Genomic DNA, 8,715 nt, shown 5'->3' with positions numbered 1-8,715 from the left:
TACACTTCAAAGTATGCAGGAATTCAGTTATTTAGCTCTTACTTTTGCTGTTAGATTGACTTGATACTCTGCCCAGAACTAAGTCTTGTATTGTCTGTCATGTTGGGGTGACAAAAAAATCATCCATCTCCTGACCCTTCACAAGAATATACTTAACTATTAATAGATTGCCCCATGTGCCTCTTCTATGTCATGCTTTCCAAGACAGTTTACCATAGCATATAAAATTTCTTAATCTCACATTTTGGTATTTTATGCAAAATAACTCTTGTATTGTTTGTTTGCTTTTGGAAGGTATTCCTGTGATTGTGGGTGGTCAGCTATTTTCTTGGTTTTGCACCCTAGTTGCTAATGAGATTCTTCCCCTTCTCACTTTTTGACAACCAAAGATGTCTTTTGAGGACATTGTACCTCAGTTGAGGACTACTGGTTTAAAGGAAAAGTTAATTAGTAAAGAAAGAGTTGGAGAGGTGAAACTCAAGACATACTCCAAAGGTTCCAGGCTTAGCTAAATTACTCTTTATTTCTGAATGGACAGAGTTCTGGTTCGGTGAGACCTGGTTGAGGCTGCTGGAAAGAACTGGGGACACTGAGATCAAATTCTTGGATCTGATGCCGAGAGGGTCACTGCTTAGGAAGACAGATCCTGACCCCATGCAACAATAGTGTGGAATCTCATTCTATTAACACCAATGTCCTCTCCACCTTTAGGCTCCATTTCTTCACTGCCCAGATAGCTACGTCTAGAAAATTCTGAGATGTCCTTCAGTGTTTCTTTTTGACTACACCAACAGATGTGAGTATAAGCCATGTTTTTATCTCACCTCTCAATGGGAATGTCAAAGATGACATGTTTCCCCCCCTTTCTTCCTTATCAACAAACCATAAAACTCTCCCATACTAGCATTTCTTCTGTGTAAACAATAATGTTTCTATAAATATACTATAAATATAAATATACTATAAATTATTTATACTATAAATATATTTTAGTTAATTAATTAATTTACTTGCTGACCTAAGTTTTCTCTCCCCCCTCCTCCCAGGGCTTCCTTTTAACCCCACCCCCGTTCACTCATCCTCCATTCTTTTCAGAAAAGGGGAGGTCTTCCATAGATAGTAACCAACCCTGGCTTGTCAAGTTGCAGTGTGACTAGGCACAACCTATCCTATGAGGCTTGATGATGCAGCCCCACTGGAGGAAAGGGTCCCAAAGGCAGGCAACAGAGTCAGAAACAGCCCTGCTCCTGCTGTTAGGAGTCCTATGTGAAGATCCAACTGCACAACTGTTACATTTGTGAAGAGAACTTAGGTCAATCCATACATACTCCCTGGTTGGCAGTTTAATCTCTGTGATCCCCTATGAACCCAGGTTAGTTGATTTTCCTTGACACCTCTGCCTCCTATAATCCTTCCTCACCCTCTTCCACAGAATTCTCTAAGCTCTAGCTAATGTTTAGCTGTGGGTCTCTGCATCTGTTTCTACCAGTTGCTGGGTAAAGCCTCTCTGATGTTGATTATGCTAGGCTCCTCTCTGCAAGCAGAGAAGAATATCATTAATAGTGTCAGAGTGTGCTCTCTCTAAAAGCATGGGTCTCAAGCTGGACCAGTAATTGGTTTGCTATTCCTTTAATTTCTGCTCTATCTTTACTCATGCAAGTCATGTAGGCAGGACAAATTGTGGGTTGAAGGTTTTGTGCCTGGGTTGTATACCAATGCATTTAATTTCTTTTAACAAAGTACATTTCTTTCCTCTTATAAAAAGCAGTAAGTAGAAAATATCTGTAAATATAAAGAGGTTGAATTGCAATCAGGCCTGGTAGCATAAGCCTGTAATCCCAGCTACCTAGGAGGCATCTTCACAGAATACCCTGGATTCTCCCCCCACTTCCAAATCTGAAAATCCTTTGCACAGGCTTCTCATGTCCTCATACTTGTTGAAGCATGTGCAGTGAAAGAGCGTATGTGGAGTCTGGGGAAATAACTCTTGTCTCTAATTTCATATAAATGAGGACAATATAAACATGTGTGATTCATTGTACAACTAGCAGTTAATTCAGACTCAGTTTCATCTGGATAGTCTAAGTACCTGAATTTCCATTTTTATCTTCTTGTGAACACATTCACTTCCAACCTCTATTACTACCCTTGGTTCTTCTTTTTCTTTTCCTTTAATACATCTCCCATGAGACAAATGAAGAATAGTATATCGAGGATAGTTCCTTCTTTCAAAGTCTTTTCTTGGGAAAATTCATTTTCATGGTTATGAAATCAACCAAGAGTCCACACATAAATAATTTACTACCTCTACTTTCCTCCTAAAGATGTTGCTGTCTGTCTGCCAACCTCATAACATTCATCTTGAGCTCACCATGCTCAGGGGCTTTTGTGTGCTGGCAGAAGCCTGACTACACAAGTTCCTCAATCTTTAGAACTGCTTTGTTGCACTGGTTTAAAATCAGATCTGGATTCTACCTAACCCAAGATAGAATCCATTCCTCTTGATAGCAGTAGATCTGCACATAGTTGAGATAACATGAGGAAGTACACAGAGGTTAAACATACCATTCTAGGAATTCACCAGGGTAGTGCTGCTTAATAGACTTGCACTTAAAAGTGTAGAAGTACTTGCAAACATAATCTCTTTAATTCTGTAGGATTAAGGTAAAGATTCCTAAGGCATGAAACTTGCTTTGGAAGCTGGAGATCATGTTGAATCATGCCAGGAAGCCCAGGGCCATGCTTTATTCAAATTGAAAAATGAAAGGATATCAGTGATACTCATCATATTTAGAGTCTGTAACATGTCTGACTAAGGACAGCAGAAATTAGTGATGTTTGTTTTTTTTACTTCTCAAGATTTTAAAATAAACAATGCAAATAACAGAATACTTTGATTTCTTTTCTTCTTACCTTTAAAAAAGATGTATTACCTTAGATATATGCTATCTTTAGAGAAAATGATATGCAGTTAATATAACCATATTTGGAGATGTTCATTGCTATATTGGTTAGCTTTTTGTCCATTTGACATAAGCTGTGGTTATTAGGGAAATTAAGAAAATGACTCTATCAGAATGACCTGTAGACAGGTCTATGGAACATTTTCATGATCAATGATTGATGTGTGAGGGCCTAGCTGAAGCACCATCCCTGAGTAGGTGATCCTGTATTGGATAAGAAAACAGGATGATCAAGCGATGGGGTGCAAGTTTGTAAGCAACCTTCCTCCATGGCCTCCTACTCCTTGGTTTCTGTCTTTGAGCTTCTGCCATGACTTCCCTCAATGATGGACTGTGATCAGGATTAAAGTCAAATAAACCCTTTTCTTTACAAGTTGCTTTTCTCCGTGGTGTTTTATCACTAGCAATAGAGAGCAAATTCAAACAGTTATGTGGAAGCTAGGAACACACACCTGTGGATACATGATGGTGGAAGCCTTAATACAAGAAAAGTTTGCCCATGGCTTTCAGTGTCATTTCTTGCTCGCGGCTTCAAAAACAAGCCTAGATCAAATGAAGAGAAAGAATGGACCCGTGTGTGTGTGTGTGTGTGTGTGTGTGTGTGTGTGTGTGTGTGTGTGTGTGTGTGATGGTGGTGGTGGTGGTGGGGGTGGTGGTGGTGGTGGTGGTGGATGTGTATGCATATGTGGGAATATGAGAACGCTGGCATGTGCACAGTGGCTGAAAAAGAATGCTGAATGTTCTGCTATATCACACTGCACTTTATTACCATGACACAGTATCTGCCACTGAACTTGGAACTGGACAGTCTGTCAGCCAGCGTCCTCCTATCTCCTCCCAACACACTACTGGTATTGCAAGTGCACACAGTCACATTTAGCTTCAGATTAATTTTTTTAATAGAAAAAAAATGTTTGTTATAGAAAGTTTGAATTTGGAGGATAAATTTAATTGTCTTTAAATACATGGAACGGGAGTACAATGTGGGCTCCATCACTGAAGTGTGATTGTGCTGTCTTCTGCTACTTCTATGGCAGATTTACTACATCTACTTCTTGTAGCTCATCAAGCATTCCATGAACATCTCTCACATTGCCCTGCTGACGGCATAGTGAGAATCTCTACATTCTGTTTCAGCTCCTCATTCCCAAAAGTAGACAGGAAAATGGAACATTAGACTTGTCCAAAAGCCTCTATGCAGCTTTTTACCCTAACTCAGTCTTTAGTATGTTGGTATCTTGCCTGTTAACATAAGAGTGGGTGGTACATTTGAATGTCTGAACCTGCTGTTTAAGCAGAATGTGAAACTCCTCATGAGTTTCAAGGGTGAGAGACCAAGGCTGTCCATCCTGCCATCTAAAATTTTCCTTTCAAAGTCCATTACTTTATCTGAAAACATGAGAGGGCACAGTGTAAAGACTGTGAAGAAGAGGGCATTCATTTTGAAATCTATTATATTCCAGGTATTCTTTTATGTAGAGTAACCTTATCTTATTTGCTTAATCCAAACAAACTAAATCTGAAATGCACACAGTTACTATTTCACATATATTATAGATGAAGAAACTGTGGCTTAAAAAGGTCTTTGGGTCCCACATAAAGTTGTTGAGCATAGATATTCCACCATCAGCAAGAAAATAGGGAAAATGGCATGTGATTTGTTAGACTTCGAATTCTTGATACATTCTATTATACCATGGGAGAGAGCACTAATTCTTCTTCCCGGTTAGGAAACAGAGCTTCTCAGAAGTGGTCATTATCCCAAGATGGAGAAAAACATAAGGATGCTGAGCTGTCTATATACTGATATGATTGTCTGAAGGTGGCCCTTCAGATGAGGACTGCACAAGGCCTGTCTTTCAGGGGTTAGTGGAGACAGGGCAGAGGGTATAAGTTTCAGGAGACTTTGTAGACAGCCTAATTCAGCTCTTCCCCATCGCTACAAAGAGGCAACAGACAAAGCAGGGCTTGTCATGGAGAGGTAGTAGCTCAGGGTCGAATTTCTATGGTTTCATCTATTTGTATCTGCCTGAGTGGCCCACATGGGCTATTATTCTTGGCCCATACCTCAAACACCATCACATACATGGTAATGTACTAGCTCCCCAGCAACTGTAGAAGTGAATGGTGAGGAATCGTGAATATTTTTTAATGTAGGTATTTTTCCTGGATGACTCAGCATCCCTTTACTCAGAAGGACATTGATATACGTATTTATTGCTCATAGTTTGCATAACACATTCACTCATGTCTGCTGCAATAACACCACCCGCACAGTGCTCATTCCATGAAATCAGAAGCTTCATTTCTCACACATGTACGACTCACAGAGCTTGTCCCTCAGAATCACAGAGAATGTTCTTATCCCATTAACAAATAGGACACAACCAACACCCAGTATAGAGAGTTAGTTACAGCTTTTGATTTCAAATTTACCTCTTCTTTGCCTGCTGACTTAAGAACCATTTTATCTCAGTTACCTGAAACTTATACTTCTTTCTGCTGTCCCCCGACTGTGCTGCCCATGGAATCAAATTGCTTTACCTGTGGTGCCCTTAATCTCTCATTCGTAAATTTGAATTGCTGCTACAACCCATCTTGGAATCAATTTTTGCGACAAGCTAGGAAATAAAACAAGCTAAACTGTAGGCAGCTTCCTTGTGATTAAATATTTAAACACTCTGTTCAGTTCCACGAATTAGCTCAGTTAAACTTCTTGTGCTTAAATATGATAATTTTATCATATAAGATAGGAAGGGGAAGTGATTTGTGACTCATTAAAAACAGAAAACATGGGAAAAAAAAGTTAAGTATCTCATGCTGAATTCTGACCAGAACAAGATCATATTTGTTAAAAGGACAGCAGTGACCAGAGTACCCATGTTTTCCAGTGGTATTAATATCTATAATGGAGAAAGAAAGGAATGGAGTTAGTTTGTGTTAGAGTCCTTGAAAATAGAAGGTGGCAGAAGTCTGTAAGTTTTTATGTACACTGCTGTTCTTAGCATTCTCTGCTCCAAAATTAAAACAAACAAAACAAAACAAAAACGAAAACAAAACTGCTGTTATCAAGTGCCATTACAAGTGCACATAGAGTGTTAGAGAATGGCTTTTAGATGATCAATGATTGTTTAAAAATATCCATTTCTGCTGAATCATTTGTCAGGGATTGCAGTAGTTGGTGTTCAAAGCACTTTCTCCAGAAAGTGCTTACAGGTGTCTCCAGCTAATGTTTGCCTCTGAACCATGTATGTGTTTACTTCCTGAATAAGTGATGGTCCTTTGATAGATGGGTCATGGCTTTGATTTGTTAGCTCTCTCTTTTACCAACAAGGAAGTTCTTTGAGGTGTGTGTGCGTGTGCGTGTGCATGTGTGTGTGTGTGTGTGTGTGTGTGTGTGTGTATGCGCACACACGTGTGTAAAGAGAAATTTAACAAATTGACTTATATGATTAGGGACTGGTGAGTCAAAAATTTATGGAATAGGTAGGCAAATTAACAACACAAACAGAAATCAATGTTACCTTAAATCTGTACTATACAGGGCATGCTACAAAGATAGAAACTCAAGAGAGTTCTATTTTATAATCTTGGCAAGAAAACCTCCAATAAACTTCAGGGTTCAGCTACTTAGATGGCCCACCCACAATTTCAAGAGTGATCTCCTTACTTATGGCTATCAAGCTGTAAATTTTAATCACATTTACAGAAAATCCTTTACAACACCGTCTGGATCTGTTCATCATACTATTGCGAAGCAGAGCCCAACCAAGTAACCACATAAAATTGGTGGGCAAAGGACTTAGAAATTGAATTGTGTTTCCAATGCAACCAAACAAAAATACTGAGTTTATAATGTCATTGTGAACACAAACGGAGATGTTTTCACAGTTCTTCACAAAGTTCCATGTGTCTACAAATCAGCAAAATTAAATTCTATCATGTGAATTTAGTTGAGTCTCATCTATCATGTTGAAGATAGGGTTTGAAATTTTGTGCTTTTTTTAGGACCTGTTCATACTGCTGGGGGTATGAATAACAAGCCCTTTGCTGACCTTATAAGAGAAGCAAATGGTTCAAAATAGAAACACATCCTTAATATTGGATGGCATTGGGGTACAAGATACAGAGTAGTTAGTGTATGGAATGATGTTTCACAAAGATGGTCCAGAAAAGGTGTAACAATTGCAGCATCTTCTGCAAAGCAAGAGCAGAAAACTTTAGGACTGAAACAACTGGATCATTTCAAGATTGATGAGAGAGAGTTTGAGAATTCCAGGGACCCTAGAAATCCTAGAACAGTACAAAGTATGTTAGTCCCAGTATAAGGTAGAAGGGTCAAAATGTGACAAGGTTCAGATATTAAACATGGTTAAGTGAATCTATACTAGTTTTCTATGTAGCAGTTGGTTAGGTGGGGGGTAGTACATTAGAAACTCTTACATTTTCTTAATGAAATTTCTCTAAGGACAGAGAGAAGCCAAGGATGTATTCCCAAGAGACTCTCTTAACAAAGTCTGCAATCCTATGTTGTTGCAAGTTTTCACTTTAAAGTCATATAACTACTTTATGCTAGTCTGTAAAATAACTATGTTTTTCTTAAAGCTTTTCATAGGATTTACCACCAGGGAAAATGAAATCTCAGTAACAAAAACTCATTTCTTTTCATCTTCCTGGCATGAACTAGGTACCACCTAGACACACACACACACACACACACACACACACACACACACACACACACACACACACACACGTCTTAGTTCATGTGTATATTGGCTTTCTGTGAGGTTGGCAAATACTGTCCAGGGCAAGGTTGACCCACTGCATTTCTGCAAATAAGACTGTCTGAACAGAGTGCTATCACCCATCCAGTATTGTTGGGTTGGCTTTCACACTACAGAGGAAGAATTGTGTAGTTGCTGCAGAAGTTATGGGGCCCACAAGCCAAGTACATTTACTATCTATAGTTCACAGAGTTAATAATCCCAGCTAAACTCCAAAACTCAAAGGATTTTGTTAGTGAGAACAGGGGTATCTTATGAATTGTGGTTTGGGAAATAGAAATTAGGACAACTTTAACTCTGTCCTAAAATACAGAAAAGACTGAACTTAAATGACCTGGACAGCATTGATTTATCACAAAGCAATAAAAGTTCTCTGATGGAGAAACTTTTGTTGTAATGGAGAATAATTTCTATGCTACACATAGTTTCTATGATCTGTAAACAATACAAAGTATGTAGATGAATATGTAGATATGGATACAATAACCATTAAACAAGGCCCAGTAAACTATAGATCACTCCACAGTTGTAGGCAGAATGTGATTATATTTCTCAGATAACTGAAGTCAATCTGCATTCTCTACATCAGCTTGAGATGTGTCTTTAAGTACAGTTTCCTTACTGATCTCTTGGTGACTTTCTACATGAAATTCCTTTTATATAGTAGGAAATGCTTGACTACCCTGATATAGATGAACCTGTTGCTTATTCCTAATAATTGATGCTATTACTTTTCTGAGTTCATATGTAATGAGACCCTTCATATATTATAAATAGCAAGCATGATGCAGATGGTTCCAGATGTTTGGAATCTCAGGCATAAACCACTTCTTAGTTATACACACTTTCATAACTAAGAGGAAGTCTCAAGGGAATAGGCCTGTTTACCTGAACCGACTGTACCAACACCAGCTAGCTCAAGGACAAAGGTGTGTGATACTGGGCAAACACAATTCCTTCAGCTG

Source organism: Rattus rattus, chromosome 3 (assembly GCF_011064425.1).
Source record: "Rattus rattus isolate New Zealand chromosome 3, Rrattus_CSIRO_v1, whole genome shotgun sequence".
Lineage (NCBI taxonomy): Eukaryota > Metazoa > Chordata > Mammalia > Rodentia > Muridae > Rattus > Rattus rattus.
The sequence above is the reverse complement of the archived record's forward strand: the minus strand, read 5'-3'. Positions refer to the sequence as shown.